The sequence below is a fragment of the Gorilla gorilla genome, chromosome 3 (assembly GCF_029281585.2).
Source record: "Gorilla gorilla gorilla isolate KB3781 chromosome 3, NHGRI_mGorGor1-v2.1_pri, whole genome shotgun sequence".
NCBI lineage: Eukaryota > Metazoa > Chordata > Mammalia > Primates > Hominidae > Gorilla > Gorilla gorilla.
In genome coordinates this window covers 115952152-115968776 of record NC_073227.2, presented here as the reverse complement: position 1 = coordinate 115968776, position 16625 = coordinate 115952152, and the positions used below count along the sequence as shown (strand labels likewise).

General features: G+C 37.3%; 1 pseudogene; it reads left to right on the top strand.

The window, feature by feature from the left end:
• LOC101128684 (large ribosomal subunit protein eL30-like) overlaps positions 1-7424 on the top strand; it is a 71855-nt pseudogene extending 64431 nt beyond the window's left edge.
• The last annotated feature ends 9201 nt before the right edge of the window (positions 7425-16625 follow it).

Sequence of the window (16625 nt, the reverse complement as noted above, 5' to 3'; positions counted from 1 at the left end):
CCTATAATATATATTTTTAATTAAAAATAAAGGATATGTGTTTTAGATTTTTGCTATAAGGCCATGAAAAGCACTTTTAATTTTGATGGTTGTATCACCACATCTTGTATAGTCCTACAATGGTATACGTTTCATACATGACAATTCCTATGATTAAAGTAGCTTCTCCTTGATCTGTTTTGTTTCTGGCACATGAGACACCAGCAACCTTATGGATTAGGACATGTCTTTATGCCCAGGCTCTAAGACATGAGGCTAGAGCTAACAATAAAAGTAATGACTAAGCACTGTCTGTTATTTACCTTTAGTTAGATGCTCAAAGCTTTGATTTGAATTCAACAATAAACCAATCTAGTTTTGGCTGAAAATAGTCACTTAATTTTATAGCTTATTGACTTTGACAGTCTAAGAGAACATGAATTGTAGAGAGATTTGATGTACATGGAAATAAAGTGATTGGGCTAGTGTCTTATTATCCTTGCACCTCCACTTTTTCCCATTGTGCCTGGCATACAGTAAGTAATAAATAAATTTTGATTTATCATTTTAAAAAGGAAGAGAGAGGTTGAGGGAAAGAGAGCTAGAGGAAGGGAGGGAGGGAGAATGGAAGGAAGCTGTACCATTTATCTAGTGTTGCAATAATGCTGTGTAAAAAGAACCATGAAACCTCAGTGGCATACAAAAATCAGCTTTCAGTGCCCAATTGTCTGGGGTACTTTCTAGGTAGATCTGCTGAACTTTATTGCACTTGCAGGTCTCAGATGAGACAACAGGAATATATTGGCTGTACTACATGTCTCTTACAGTCTAGCAGGCTAGATCAGGTATGTCCTCATGGTAATAGAAACAGTACGAGAGAGAGCAAGCTCAATCATTCAAGTACTTTCCCAGCTTCTGCTTGGTCGTGTTTTGCTGCATCCTGCTGACCCAAGCAAGCCACACAGCCAATCTGAGAACATTGCTAAGTTAGATGACAAAGGACACAAATACCTGGAGCTGGGAAGACTTAAGGCCTTTTTTTTGTTTGTTTTGGCTATCGTCCACAACAGAAATAAAAATATTAAATACGTGGCTGAGCACATGGGAGCTCTGAATATTGATTGCTCTTCTCTCTCTTTCTTTTTCAACTCCTAAACAAAGACAATTGGAATTATAGTGCCAATTAACTGAATTAACTTTTGGCTTTGATTTTTTTTAGTTCCATTGGAGCTTTTATATCATATTTTCATTAATCCAACAAATATTTATTGAGTTCAACCTCTTTGCAAATATCTGTATAAAGCATTGTCATTTGCACATGGTAACTACTTGATAAATATTGACTTAAACAGCAATTTTAGTCATAGATTCTTTGTCTGTGTAGCCCCATTTCTTATTTGGCATCATTATCTCATATCCAAGAGTTGTTCTAGGTGAAGCAAGTGTTAGCCTGCTTCTCCACTCCCTATGTTTCCTTGGATATGGAGGGAACCCCATTGTCTAGGATCCTTGGCCTCTGTATCCATATTCTGACTCCATGTCAGGTGGATAGCTTTTTAACTAGTGAGCATGGAAGGAGAAACTGAGCACTTGTAGTTCTATCTTTCTGTTTCTTTTTATAGAACAGTTTTAAACCAAAGCTATTTTTCTACTTTGATCCTCTAAGAAGTCCCTGTTACTGTGGGAAGAATCCCACCCAGTTTGGGGCTGAACATGAAGAAGCTCACTTTGCCTTCCAATGGAAGCCTCCAGTATTCTTTGTATCCACAAAAGAGGCATTTTGGTTTCTGTTTCCTTGATTCTGGTTTAGAACTGGTATGTGGAAAATACATTCTAGTTATGCTTCCCCACTTTCGAGATACATCCAGTAACTCATATTTTATTATTCTCCAGTGACATATTGTACTTATTATCAGAGTGTTGGTAGTCACGTGCATTAGAACTAATCCAAAGTAGAATACATGAATACGTTGTCCAGACTACATAATCAGTGGCTTCCTCAAATGTTTTTCCAGGATGGCAGTGTGCATACAGTGCTAAACACTTGACCAAAAGTTTTAAATATAATCAATTATCTGATCTATAAAATGATTAATATCCAGAACTTTGAAAATATCAAAATGACACCCTTTCTTATATGCTTTTCGGTGTCAACTTTTGTCTGCGGATTTAATTTAAAGTCACTTTTACACTGAAAATTTCAATAGCCTCCATTTTCAATAACATGTTTCTTTTTATTTCCCAAATGACCTACTAACTTTAGTTTGGTGTAGTGTATTTTATACAAGTATTTTCCCAAACCAGTTGTATAATATATTTTAAAAAATCAAAGATAGCTAGCTAATCTTGCAAATAGAGATGCTGGATATAAAAATTTTAAGTGACATCAGCCCTGGCCTATGTTTGAAAATAAAGAGTAGTTAATTTCTGTGATTTACTATTATTTACACTTATTTGCTAACAACTTATATTTAAGCTTATTTTTAACCATCAAAAGAGTATTTCCAGGTATGTAATATAAGTGTTTTATGAGTAATGAAATTATTATAATTGTACTCACAGATTACTTATTTGCTTCCAAACTGAATGGTGAGTAATAATAAAGCAAATTAAACATTATTTATGAGTTAAGCTGTACCTTTTCATGACCTACTGTGCTTTCATTGGTAAGCAAGGGCATAGGAAAAATAAGATCTATCATATGTTATACTTCACAAACTATCTCCATAGAAATACAGTTCATCCTTCTTGTTCAAAAAGTGTTTGGATAGGGTTCACTACTGATTTGAAATTTAAATAAAATTTTGCTCTGGAGTGAGAAGATTTTGTTAGTCATGCATGTATTGCTTTTTGTCTAATATGACCTCTGTTTTCAAATGAATGACTTGTTCCTCTTCAAAAGCTGATGGATTCTATGAGGGGGAAAATCTACTACAGCTTTGAAAGACAACTATTTGCTTTTAATGCTTATTTCAATATTTTTTGATGCAGAAACTAAAATGCATCAAACCAATTTTCCTGGTTTTATTTATATCAGGTTTATCATTTTGGAAATGTACTAGGTATACGAATTTAATGGAAGGACTGTGACTTTTCATGCAATCCTAAACATGGCTCTTAATTTAAACATACTGAAAAATGTGAAAAGTGTGGGATTAAAATAACATTGCTTTACTTATACTATATAGTGGGTCTCTTTGGTTGCATTATATGGCTGAGTTGCAAAACAAATATATAGAGTACATATATTGTATTCTTTTCATATTACCTCTTTTATAGTAGGAAATTGACTGATGTAGTTGATTAAGCCCATTTCATCAGAAAATGAGGCAAAGTTTATTTTACTCTATCTAAAAATAATTTTAAAGGCCAACTCTAATCTCATATGTAAATAGCTATTAGCTAGGTACTAGAGATGCCTTTCATTGTCATCAAAATTAAAACCTTTATATAGCACAAGAAAATAGATTCATTTTGTAAAATAATACTCTTTCATTCTGCCTGGGAAGCCTTGAGGTTTTAGCAATAATAACTGTAGAATTAATATTAACACTTATTTTTGTTCATAGAAAATTATATTTACAGAGATTTAACCTTTTAATTTAAAGATTTAACATTTTAAATTTAACATTTTAATCAGTGGAGTTTTCAGATTTTTTTTTTAATTCACAATCGCTGTTGTCCTTAGATGTTTTTTATAGCTCAGATAATTCAAAAGATGAGCATAAATTTAAAAAGCTTAGCCAAGGTTTACCACAAAAGCAAAAAAGAATTATACAGCTCTCTGTGTACAATGGGTAAAACTGTAAAACAAAAATCACTTCTTAAAAAGTATTTTATTGTTCTTTTATTAAACCATTGGACATATATTAAGTGGCAACTTATGCTAGCTACAGCACTAAGTCTATAAGAAAAAAGGAAAACAAAAATCTGCTAGCATATTTAAGCTTTGTAATTATTTTAGGACACAGGGTTGGGTACTATTATACTCTTTATTTTCTAGGTGAACACACTGAAGCTAGCAGTGTTAAATAAATTTCCCAGGCTATACAGCTGGGAAATGGTAGAGATTGAATCCGGATTTATGCTTTTTGGCATTATATCATAGATGACTCTTTTTTACTTGATGGTTTATTTGCTTATTTCCTCCACTAGACCCTAATCTCCTTGAATTCTGAAATTGTATTTATACATTTTCCTCCTCTTGAAAATACCTTTGCGAATCACATTATCTGGAACTCACTAAATGTGGCACTCACAATAAATGCTTAAACAGTCTCCATTTAAAAGTCATTTTTATTAGTGGGTCTTTCCTATCATATTTAAAATTATAAATCTATCCCATCCCCCCACACCAATTTTCCCTAATTTTCAACTCTGTCTATTTTCCTTATTCTTATGACCATTTGACACACACACACACATACACACACATATATATATATATATATTTTACAGGTTTATTATTATCTTTCAATCTTTGCTGGAAACTAAGCTCTATGAAATAAAATGTTTTTGTCTGCTTTGCTCACAGCTGAGACAAAATAGTGCTGGAACATAGTACGACATTTAATAAATATTTGTCGAATGAATTAATAAACATCCGGTTATCGGGATATAAAATAGACATCAGAGAAAACCCAGCTTGAAAGCCACTGCAAAAATCCAGATGCTGACTAGCATGACTAAAATGGTGGTAGTGAAAAGAGGAGAGAAAATAATGAGTCTAAGAAACATTTAAGGGATAAGCAAGGTTGGTCTTGCTTACCGAATAGATAAACATTAGGCAGTGTCTTTTACATGTGCAAAGACTTACATGACATCAAATGAATTCCTGGCATCTTAGAGCTGGAAAAACTTAGACCTCAAGGTCATCACACTTTGTCCCCTCAATATGAGGAGGAAACTGAGATTCAGGCTGGTTATGTAACATACCCAAGAGTTCCCCTACTACGACATGTTTCTTTGGTAAGCAGCAGCATCTAGGTTTATAATGTATCATTGTAATTTTTGTGAAGGTAAAATTTAATATGAAGTTTTGGTTAATTTTGGTATGCACCAAAATCAGTTGTGAACTGAACTAATGGGTCCCTCTGATTAGTTCTTATGTATTTCTAGCCATTCAACCACTCCTCTCTAACCCAAATATCAATATTTTGCATATGGAACTAAATAATAGCAAAGTCTAAACTTAAACAAAATTCTAAATGGGTAATGAGAAAAGAAAATTAGAAACTATAAAATACAGGGAAATTCCATAATAAGAGTTTGATAAGATTATGCCTTTTGTACTTGCAATACATCTATTAAATGTTAAAATTGATCTTTAGAGCTAGCTGAATATAAACGTTTTTCTGATACTTAAGAATGTTACAAGAGGAAAAAGTTCATCTTAGCAAGGTTGTAAATGAAATTTAAAAAGGTTATTTCAGAGTACAAATTTGAACCATAACACAGAAAAACTAGCATTTTAAAAATTTCCTTTTATTCATGAAATTAAACTTGAAAGAGTGGTTTTAACACCATGCTATTCCAATTCTCAGACTTGTTACACTGTAAATAAAAAAGCACAGTGATGACAAATAAGTCTCCACAAATATTTGTAGATACAATTAAGCACACATTTAATATTTATATATGTGTCTTTAAAAGATTACCAATAAATAAGTGGTGAAATGGTGATGTTAACTAGGCAGCATTTTATATGTTTGTTATAACTTTGCAAAACCCTGGGCAAATTAATAATATGGGTCCCAGAAAGATGACTAACCTGGGTCCAGACAAATTAACTATAAAACCAATTAAACTTCATAGGAGTGCTAAGATGTTATTATTTCACCCCAAATTTTTTTAGTTTACAAGATTTGTTGCTGCACTAAAATAGCACAAAACAAGTAAGATTTGAATTTTTTTTCTTTTTCTTTTTCTTTTTTTTTTTTTGAGACGGAGTCTAGCTCTGTCACCCAGGCTAGAGTGCAGTGGCAAGATCTATCTCTGCTCACTGCAACCTCTACCTCCTAGGTTCAAGTGATTCTCCTGCCTCAGCCTTCCAAGTAGCTGGGATTTACAGGCGCATGCCACCATGCCCAAATAATTTTTGCATTTTTAGTAGAGACAGGGTTTCACCATATTGGTCAGGCTGGTCTCGAACTCCTGACCTCAGGTGATCCACCTGCCTCAGCCTCGCAAAGTGCTGGGATTACAGGCGTGAGCCACTGTGCCCGGCCAGATTTGAATTTTAACCAATTACCCATGATTCATGTATTTTCTCCCCACACTCCCCACATCCCTTTTGATGACTTCCTTGCCTTGGTGGAGTCAGAAAATGAACAACCATCCCAGAGGCCAGGGTGTCACTCTATTCTGAGGTCTTCCAAAACTGGCATACGTGCTATTTTCTGCTTCTAAAAGAAAAACACAGGTAGCCGTATAAGTGTTAGTGTTTTCAAGCCTACACCTAGTTCATCTTGTAACTTCACCTGAACCTGAAGCTCCATGATAGTCAGGCCCCGCGTTTAGCACATTTGGGCTTCTGCTCTGTCTACACTGCTTCCAGGGCTGTAGCTTCATAAGCAGCTGCAGTTGGCCTCACTCCTGATCTGCTGGTTGTTGCCTAGCTCACCTGTATTCCACACTTTTTGAGCCTGTAATATTTTCTGTTTCATGGCTAATGACTCTGGTTCCCATTTCACTGAGAAAATACAAGCACTAAGAGAAGTTTCTCCCCATTCTTATCACCATATTTCTTAGTCTAGCTTTACTTCTGCTTTTTTGTGAATATACTCTCCATGCACCTATGAAAGGCCAATCCCTCTTATCTTCTGGATACCATGCGTTCAAACACACCATTCCAGCCATTGTTCCCTTCCTCTTCTACTTTTTAAAATATTTTCTTCACTACTCATCCCTATCAACATACAAATATACTAAAATACCTCTCTTTAGAATGTTTCCCTTGAAGCTATATGCTTTTGAGTTACCATCCAATTTCTCTTATGTCTGTTTAATCATCCTTCATATTCCTTCAGCTCTCCTTTCTCGCTCCCTGGTCATCTTGACAGCTGCTCCTGACTGGGGGCCATCCTGCACCTTAAAACAAGAAGACGGTGGCAGAACATGAGATTAAAAAGTCACTGAAGTCCATCAACTCTAGGCTTCAACTTGTTATTAAAAGTGGAAAGTATGTGCTTGGGTACAAGAAAACTCTGAATTTGATCATGCAAGACAAAGTGAAATTGCTCTTCCTTGCCAACATTCTTCCTGCCCAGCTTTGAGGAATTCCCAAATAGAGTACTACAGCATGTTGGCCAAAATTGGCATCCATCACTAAGAATATTGAATTTGGTCAGTGTGGAGAAAATACTGCAGAGTATGTACACTGGCTATCACTGATCTAGGTGGCTGATATCCTTAGAAGCATGCCAGAACAGATGGGTGAAAAGTAAACCATGCAAAATTTTTCTTTAATAAAACTTACCAAAGTTTGTTTTAAAAAATAATTTACAAGAGCGTTCCATACTGTCTTCTTTCATAGTCTGTTGAGCCCTTTCCATCCCCTAACCTGTCACCAAAGTTTCTGATAGCTACTATATTGTTAAATATAATATCAATTTTACTCCACATCAGCAGCTTTTGACAGAATTGCTCATACCCTCCTCAACGTATTCTCTTCACTTGGTTTCTGACTCCCACATCTCCCTCAGCTCCCCCTGTACTTTACTGGCTGGTTGTTCTCAGTCTTCTTTGCTTGTTCCACTACATCCTCTCCACCTGCAACCCAGAGTTTAGTTCTCAGGCATCTTCTCATCTCTAAGCACACAAACTCCCTGGGGGACCTCATTCTATTTCATGCTTTTAAGTACAATCTAAAAAAATGGCAACCCTCAAATAAATATTTGCAGCCTAGACGTGTCCCTCTGACATGTATATATTCATCTGTGTCTTCCACATCTCTACCTGGTTGTCTCAATATTACCAGATCAAAAACCAAACTTACAATTTACCCCCACCAACCCTGTATCTCTCATATTTTTGTCCAGCTCAGCAAATGTCAACTTCATGGCTCCATTTTTTTCTAGACAAAAACTTTGGAGTCATCTTTGACTCTCTCTTTTTCTCATACATTGTGTCCAATCCACCAACAAAACCTATAGGCTATAGGTTTTTAAAATAACCATCTTCCTACCTTTACTCTTCTTAAAATAACCATCCTATTAAAATAACCATCTTACTACCTTTACTGCTACCACCTCAGTCCTGACTATCACTGTTACAGGAAAAATTTGGGATGCTAATGTCCCCTCCAAATTGGGAAGGAGCTGAGAGACCAAAGAATGACTCAGGCAAGTCCAGTTTGACAAGATGAATGCATTAAGACTTACATACAGCACACCCCTGGCTGGTGGCAGGATCGCTCTGGAGATCCATGCAGCCTCCCATTACTAAGCTGCTTTTAACTAATTTTCTTGCTCCTTGCCTTTTGTGGTTGAGCTTTGATAAGACTCTTTTTCTCAGTGGGTTCTCGTATACTGTCTGGGATGTTTGGGTTCTCAGGGACACCTGCTCCTTGGCTAGGCACCATGGTCTTGGCTCACTGCCCAGCCTTCAGGGTTCAGGCAGGGGAACATACACCCTTATGTAGTCTGGTGGGGGACCTATCATGCTATAATAATCATTTCTGAGATTATTGAAACAGCTTTCTAACTAAAATCCTTGTTTTTACCCTTGCTCTCTCAAATCTATTCTCCACAGAGATAAGTCACAACAACCCTTTTAAAGTCTAAGTCAGATCACTGCCATTCTATGCTGAGAGCCCTCAGTTGCTTCCTGTCTCATTCAGAATAAAAGGCAAAATCCTCAGTGCCCTCTAGTTCTGGTTCCCTGAGGCTTCTTTGACCTCACCTTCTCCACTCTCCCCTTTGTTCTCTACTGACTTTCGATGATTTCCTTGCTATTCTATGAAAAGACCAACCTTGTCACCTCAGTACCTTGGCTGTTGCAGTTGCTTCTGCATAAAATGATCTTGTCCAAATATTGTCACAGACTTCCTTCCTATCTCTGATCTACTTTGTTTCATCAGACAGGCTTTTCTTAAACTCATATAACAGGGTAACACTCCATCTTTGACTCTTTTTATCTCCTTATTATACTATATTTACCTCCATAGCACTTACCACCACCTGACATATGCCAGCCTCCCACACTAGAAGGATGGGTCAAGGAAGAAACATTATTTGGTGCATTGGTTTAACTCCAATACCTAGAACAGTGCCCAGTAAACAATAGCTGTTCAATAAATGTTTGTTGAATGCTGTTGTCACCCATTACAGCTAAAAGGACAATTCTATGCTTGCTAAATGCAGCCAACTCTTTCTTCAGACATTTTAATCAAAACAACAAAAATTTGGTGGAATTCCATGTAGCTCTTTATTTCCAATATGCATGTCTTGGCAAATGTGCTCCTTGGTTTTATAATCCCTTTCCTTCCCACCTTGGTCACCCTTCTTATGTCTGTCAGCATGGATTTAGAAACTTAGCACTGTCCATTTCATTAATGACCTGTAGAGTAAATTGCTGCAAATAATTGCCTCCAGCACCTAAGATGCAGAGAACTAAAGTAACAAACACTATACCCTTAAATCCAAAGGAGGTCTTCAACTCTGCTGTGATTAGAAGATTTTTACATAGTGGATTCTGCTTACTATTTGAAGTGTCAAGTGAAACTTTGTTCCCAGATTCAAGTCACCTTGAAAAGCTTAAATCCCTGGTATAGAAGCCAAGCACAGTAGAGCTTATTTCTCCTGTAATTAGATGAATAGCCTTCATTGGAGGTTAGCTAGACATATCAGTACAGCCTTTTGGCTGCTAACTAGTGCAACTGTGGGTGTTGGCACCATGGGGGCTGGCTGGATATATTTTGGAGCAGGTATCAGCAATCTTTTCCTGCAAAGGGCCAGATAGTAAATATTTTAGGCTTATTGGCCACATACTGTCTCTGTCACATACTCTTTTTCTTTTAACAATTCTTTAAAAAAATGTAAAAACCATTCTTACAGCTCCAGGGACGTACAAAAACAGGTCACATACTGGATTTGGCCCATTGGCTACAATTTGCTAACCTCTGATTTAGAGTTTAGCCTCTTTTTGTAACAAGTAAAATGGGTCATAACAAGTAAAATGGGTCAAATGTAAGATTTCCAGGACCCAGGAGAAGAAAGACCTATAGAGATGGGGTGTTAATAAGGGAAGAAAAATTCAGGAGGCCAAGGCATGCAGATCACTTGAGGCCAGGAGTTTCAGACCCGCCTGGCCAACATGGCAAAACCCCATCTCTACCAAAAATACAAAAAGTACCAGGCCATGGTGGTGCATGGCTGTAATCCCAGCTACTCGGGAGGCTGAGGCAGGAGAATTACTTGAACCAGGGAGGCGGAGGTTACAGTGAGCCAAGATCCTGCCACCGCACTCCAGCCTGGGTGACAGAACAAGACTCTAACTCAAAAAACAACAACAACAACAACAACAACAAAAACTTAACAAGCCACTGAAGAATGTCCTAGCCAACTAGTAATCAGTTGAACAAGTGGAAATTCTAAGTGTAGGCCACAGTAAGCTACATGGAATGTTATTTCAAGTGGTTTTACAAGAGGCAGTGGATGAATATCAAGGCAGGTGAAATATAAACCTGGTGTAAAATACATCTGTTGGAAAAAGGCGGAAGACCTGAGGACTGGTCTTAAAGGCCTGAATTTTATTTCTATCCTTGTGAAAAGCATGGCACACATAGAGTTTCTTGCTGGGAAGAACCCAGATGAAGCAGTTGACCAAATATGTAGCTACCATTTATTTGGTGTTCATATTTTATGGAAAACTTAGCATGTGCCAGCTATTCTTCTAGGTATTGTAGGTATAGTAGGAGACAGATCAGACAAGGTCCCTGGAATCATGTAGCATGCATTCAAGTTAGGAAATGGAGACAGTGAAAAAAACATGAGTAAACAAGATCATTTCCAATATGGTAAGTTCTTAGCAATCAGTATAGAGGTGGTAAATTAGGATAATGAACCAAACAGAAAGCAACAACCAAGGCTTTAATCACTTGCTGCCAGCAATGAAAACAAGAGGCAAAATAAACACTGGCTTACCAATGTTCCATTTTCCTCCATAGAACAGCACAGAACATGGGGTCAGATGGATGAAGTGCAGGTGGGAGAATCATTCATCTCACTGCCTAGAAGCCCCAAACAAAGGGCAGGAGCCTCTTTATGTATCTATGGGCTGGAGGAGGAGGGGGAAGGGCTAGGAGTGTACAGGTACTTAGTCAAAATACATGTGCTGAGCCAAGGTCCCTGATAGACAAAGAGGCCTTCAAATGCAGGGGCCTAGGCTAGGAATGCAGATATGCCTCTGAGAGTATAAGCATTGTTGCTGGCTGGGGGAGGGGATGCTATGCTAAGTCCTTGACTACAAACTACCTCCAGAAAAGAATCAGAAACTGCAATGCAATGGCTATGGTGTAGAGACAGTGCTCATCTTCCTGCTCCCCACCCTAAGGCCTGCCCAGCAAAGCCTTGTAATTGCCTATAATTGTGCCTGAAAGAACACATGTAGAATTTGGGCCTGGAAAAGGACTCCCACTTAGAAGAAAGCTGTGTGTGTGTGTGCCCATGTGTGTGTATGTGTGTATAAAAGGAACGCCTCACTGAGAAGACACACTAGCACACCATTAAGCTGGCACTCAAACAACAAGAAGGAGGTCAGTACACAAAAAGTTGTAAGAAATAGCACTCCAGCCAAAAGAAGAGCAATTCCAAAGTGATACAGCAGAAGCTAGGGAGATTCAAGGAACAGAGAAAAGGCCACTGTGTCTGAAGCATTGTAAACAAGGAGAGTCTGTTATGAGATTAGACATCTCATCGCCTGAGCTCCTGCTGTGCTCCAGGCACTTGGCTGGAAGCTAAAGTTATTGCCACAAATAAAACACAGTCTCTGCCACCACTGCATACCCCTTCAGACTCAGGTATAGTCATTGCAATTAAAAAGAGAAAGCAATTAAGATCAAATATTTATTGAGCCTCCACTGTATCAGGGACTGTGGCAGGAGCATTTTAGTATTGAGTCCTCAAAGCAACCTCGTAAACTGAATTTTATAATCTGTGTTTTTACCTAGGAAGCAAATACGTCTCATTGAGGTTAAAAACGTTATCAAGTACAACCACTTGATAACTGCAACTACAGCCTATCTTCTTGCCTCTGTACCACAGTGACTGGCAGTTCGGAGACTGTGATTAAGAACTAGGGTTCAAGGGCCAGTGAAGTCCATGAACTAGGGTAACTAGCTGTTAAACTTGTACCTACTTTCTTGAGACTCTACTTTTGTCCAAGGTTTAGACAAAGGTAGATAAAGGTAGGTAAAGATTTATTTCAGAGTCTTACATGATGCTGAACATATATACTGTCTATGTGGCTAAGACTGCAAGTGCTAGAAGCTGCTGAGAAGGTCAGCATGCAGACCATTATTCCAGCAAACCTCTCAATACCCCACAAGCAGCCTGGGCCCTTTATCCCTGGGCACCCCAGGGTCATATTCCTCACAGTGTGCCATGACTCAATTTTACTTCCACATGGTTTCAGAAACACCATTCTAGCTTACATCTTGAATGGAAACACAGTCCTTTAGAAAAAATGATGGCTGATTAAAAGAAAAAAGCAGTAGGACTTGGCAGAATAAGCAAAAACCTGAGACTGAAGCACTCAAAGTTATTAGACTGGCTCAAAAATAAACCACTGTGTCTGCCTGGGAGATTTCTCTCATCTTCTCTTCCATTTGGTTTTATTTTACTGAGAATATGAATGTGTCAAGTTGTAGCAAAAAGAAATGTGTGTCCTAGTGTTCTTATCTTTGAAATGGGGATAACATATACCTACGTTCCGGGGTCTGAGAGGGACAAAGACAGCGTGTCCTGCTCAGCACACAGTCTGGTGACGCAATAATCACAGTATTTTTATGGTCTGAATATTTTCTCCTATTGTGTAAGACATTTCTCAAGGCTCAAATGGAATGTCCCCATTATTACCTTCATTTGTTATTATGTTTCTTCTCTTGCATCCCGTCTTCCAGGATTACAAAGAGGATGATTAATATTTTAAAGCAGCAGCACCAGAGTATTGTTATAGACTGTCATTCTAACCAGGGCATTTTAATGCAATTGTGCAATGTGACTGGAGTGGAGACCTCAGGTTAATGTCTACTGTCTTTCACTTTCAATTTAAACAGTAGATTAAGGATGATTTGCTCTTTTTGAACATGACAGAGACCTTTTGAGATGAAATGTCTTTAAGCCAATTTGGTTGCTGAAGTTGTTGGACCCAAATCCCTGAGGGTAAACATTATAGTGACTGCTGAGAAATACCTCTCAAGTTCTTAGAAATGACTGCTTTTCAACTGCAGCAATGACAGGGAGGAATACCAAAACAAAATGCAGCATCATTTCTGTCCCTCACATTGAATCTATTCATATCAAGACAACACTTTCCTTAGCAAAAAATATTACAGCTTATCTCTATTCACTATCATCTTTTTTTCCTTTTATTGAGTGGTACATCATTGATTCTTCTCTTTCCTGAAAATATGCTATACATCCTTATCCACCATAGTTTTAAAAGCTGTATCATCCAACTCTTAGTTTTTCTTTGATTCAATTCAATGCTGCCATGGGCTGTCAAGCATTTCTGATGCAAGCTTAGGCAATTAACCCCTCTTCTGTATTGTGTTCTCAATTTTTTTTCAGTGGGGGTAAACCAATATAAGCTTAAAAAAAAAAAGCCAGATACTATGAAATGAACAAACATTGTCCTAGAAAACCATAGAAAAAAATTAATTATTCTAGTCATTCATATGCAGATTTATTTTTCCCCCACTGTTGCAGAACTTTGCACATAGTAAGTGCTTAACAAATGGTTTTCTTTTTAATTTTGTTTGTTTTTAAGGAGCAGGAATGAATGATGCATTTTTGCCAAAGTTTCTCTCCAGATGAATTTTAATAAATCTATGCATACACATGTGCCTGAAAGATCTGTGAGGTCTTAGCTGTTATAAGCATAATATAGTCAGTGACTAAGTCACTTACATTTTATAATCTAAAATCCTTTAGGGGTCTGAAGTTTCAGGACATTCCCACTACAGAAGAGTCTTCAAACAAAAATATTCATAGTGTTTAAAACAGAGAAAAGAGAAAACAACATTAGAAAAAGCACTCTGAAGAAATTACAATGAAAGAGGGAAAAGCTAAATTTACATAAGACTTAAATCTAAGGCTGGGCATGGTGGCTCACACCTGTAATTCCAGCACTTTGGGAGGCCGAGAAGGGCGGATCAGGAGGTCAGGAGATCGAGACCATCCTGGCTAACACGGCGAAACCCCATCTCTACTAAAAATACAAAAAATTAGCCTAGCATGGTGGCAGGCGCCTGTAGTCCCAGCTACTTGGGAGACTGAGGCAGGAGAATGGCATGAACCTGGGAGGCGGAGCTTGCAGTGAGCCGAGATTGCCCCACTGCTCTCCAGCCTGGGCCACAGAGCAAGACTCCATCTCAAAAAAAAAAAAACACTTACATCTAAGACTAGGATAATCTCTCTTACTTTTTTCCAACTTAGTCAGTGAGAAGTGGGAAAGTTCAGTGAAACTATATTTTAAAAGATTTAATAAGAAAAAAAGGTAAAATTGTGCCATGTTTTTGCATTGTATCTTCATCTCCTTCCTGTAGTATGTTTAATATATTTATAATTGAATCAAAAACATTCCAGATTGAAGTAATTTTGTAATTGCTTTTATATTTTTAAAATTTTTAATTTTGAAGTATAACTTGTTTTTAAAAACCAAATGTAGATTAAGAGCTTCCACTAGAGAAAACCTAGCCTAAGAAATATGTATTAGGTAATGATTCACATAGCTTCCTCTTTGTCTTAAAGCAACAGATGACATTATTTCTCTTAATTCAATCACACAATCAGATGTGCATTCTTTGCTCCTCTTGCTTCTAGTTCCAGAAGCATTAACTTTGCATCAGAAGCAAACTAGGATGTTTTATGTTTCAGTTCTCAGCTGGAAAGAACACATAGGGTTACTTCTTGGCTACCTCTCCCGGGAATGCTCCTCCTACCGGCTTTTGACTGTATCACAGTGAAGTAAATGGGGCTGTGATCTTTTTCATCCCAGTTTCCTTGTGTTCAGAAAAGTGGCTATGTCAGAGCAACAATCGCTCAAGCTCAAAATTTCACACTTCAACTGAAATTCAAAGACATTTTTATTTGAAAAGAGGCTGAGAATACCACTATGTTAGTACAATATACCATATTGTATATCGCAATCCTCAAAGTCAGGGAAAAAAGTCTCTGAATCTATGCTATGAATTTTTCCTCTACATTTACTCTCTCTCCTCTTCCATCCCTCCCCCTCCCCTATTGATGACTGAATTCCTGAAGGATACAGAAGACACACACAGCTGGGCCTAAAAAAGTTGTATGCATATATGGATTGTGTGTATTAAACTGTTTACACTGGTGTGTAGGAGAAAGCGAGAGATTTTGTTGAATGATAAAGAGCTGGGATAACAGAGGAATGGGAATTGAGAATAATAAATGTTAAGAGCCTCAACAGCTGACATTTTAAATGTTTACAAACCACAAAATTTCCATTAACATAAGCTGTGTTATTATAAAGCAATAAGACACAACATAAAGGGACACACGTACACAAATAATCTCTATACATTTCCTGCATCAGAACAAATGGCACTAGATGACCTCTAAAATTCTTAAGGAACGACTACCTTAGTCTTAGTTCATGTACAATATAGATATTTGTAGAGTTCAGAAAATGCATAAAGCATGAGGACATTTTCCTCTTAAATTGCAACTAATTTCTTCCACAGAACATTATGTTCTAGTGTTCCCTAATGGCATAGTCAACTTCTATAAAATATCTATTTATATTAAAATATTAAGCTCTAATAATGTGCTTAACTTTTTTTCTTAGTTCTCAACAAAATACATTAGTTCAATGCAGGCTCCTTGATTTTTCTAATCATGTTTGCTAATCTGCAAAATTTAGTAATTTGCAATGGATCTCCCCGTCATTAGTGTCAATTAGGGAGGCTCTCCCTCATACCAGATGGTACTGAGGGAACAGAACAAGAGAGTGGGAATAAAGTGTGTTTTCTAAAACCCTCCTACATACCACTTTAAACAAAAACTGTGTGACTTTTAAAGAAAAAATATAGTAAGAGTTGAGAACATAACATCTCATACTTGTGTAGCATCTTAAACCCAAGGAATCCAAGAAATAAAGAACTGACTAATGACACCCTTATAAGCTGGGTGTACAAAGACCATACGGCAATGATTTCCCTTTGCATATAAAACAAAAATGGTAGTCCACACAGGCAAGTTCCTGTTTTCACACTGCCCTGTGCTTGATTTTAAAACCTCCATCATTTACAAATGAAGAACTAGCAAATCCTCCTTATTCCATCCTATCTACTTATGATTTGTTTCCTGAGACAGCAAGAAAAAACTAGGAAATAATCTCAGCCTTTACAAGGTCCAATATATTTCATTAACAGTGAGTGTCCCATGAACGGGAGC